The sequence below is a fragment of the Etheostoma cragini genome, chromosome 13 (genome assembly GCF_013103735.1).
Source record: "Etheostoma cragini isolate CJK2018 chromosome 13, CSU_Ecrag_1.0, whole genome shotgun sequence".
Taxonomy (NCBI): domain Eukaryota; kingdom Metazoa; phylum Chordata; class Actinopteri; order Perciformes; family Percidae; genus Etheostoma; species Etheostoma cragini.
In genome coordinates, this window is record NC_048419.1 from 6,758,293 (window position 1) to 6,759,476 (window position 1,184).

The window sequence follows — 1,184 nt, forward strand, 5'->3', positions numbered from 1 at the left end:
CCTTTTTTACTTGCTGTATATTTTGACCATTTACGTGTATATCAATTTTGGGATTATCAGATAATCTATACTTAGAACGGAATATTATACACACAGTTTTTGAAATATTTAGGACAAGTTTATTTGTTTTGATCCAATTATACAATTTGCTAATCTCACTAGACCGAACCTGATTGATCTCTAAACATGTAGGGGCTGCATAATAAAGAGTGGAATCATCAGCAAACATAGTCAGTTTAGCCTTACTGAGTATATACGGCATATCATTTGTAAAAATTGAAAATAACAAAGGTCCAAGGCAACTTCCTTGAGGAACACCACAGTCCAGGGACTTGCTACTAGATAAAGCACCATTAAAATAAACTCTTTGTGACCTCTCAGACAAATAGCTCTTAAACCACTTGATTGCAGAGAAAGTGAAACCATAACTAATGAGTTTAGAAATCAAAATTTCACGGTCAATCACATCAAAGGCAGCGCTGAAGTCTAGTAGTAGTGTACCCAAAAGCATTGAGTTGTCAATAGATGTTAGCCCGCTATCCGACATTTGTGTCATTGCAGTGCAGGTGGAATGACCACGTCTATAAGCATGCTGAAACATCGTAGTCAAATCATTGTTCGAAAAGTAATCTTGCACTTGCTCAAATACAATCTTTTCCAATAATTTATTTAAAATGGGCAAGATGCTAATAGGCCTACTATTTGAACCACAGAAAGTTGATTTTGTGTCTTTGGGTAAAGGAATTATCTTACCCTCCTTCCAAAGTTTTGGACAAACACCACACTGTAAATAATTTTCCTGGAAAATAACAGTAAAGAGCTGGCAGCAGAGACGCCAGCAGTTGACCGTTATTTTTACGGTATTCAGACGTAAAATGACTTCATGGTAGTTGTCTGTAAACCTGAAAAACAGTATGTTTCTGTATTTCTATAATTTACAGTAAAGAGCTGGCAGCAAAGATGCCAGCAATATATCGTAATTTTACGTTATCCATACTGTAAACTGACTTTACAGTAGTAGTCCGCAAACCAGAAATACAGTATATTTCTGTATTCATACTGTTAAATGATTTCATAGTCTAATACAGTAAAAAAGAAAAATGCTGCATATTTCTGTGATTATTTGGAAATTACAATAATATTCTGTTGAACTAAATTGCAGTTTCCTTTATTGCAATTATTTT

At 34.4% G+C, this 1,184-nt stretch overlaps 1 protein-coding gene across 3 annotated transcripts in view; it reads left to right on the forward strand.

Moving 5' to 3' along the window:
• The window catches only part of amot (angiomotin), a 93,852-nt gene that overhangs the window by 33,055 nt on the left and 59,613 nt on the right, over window positions 1-1,184 (forward strand). The window lies entirely within an intron of this gene.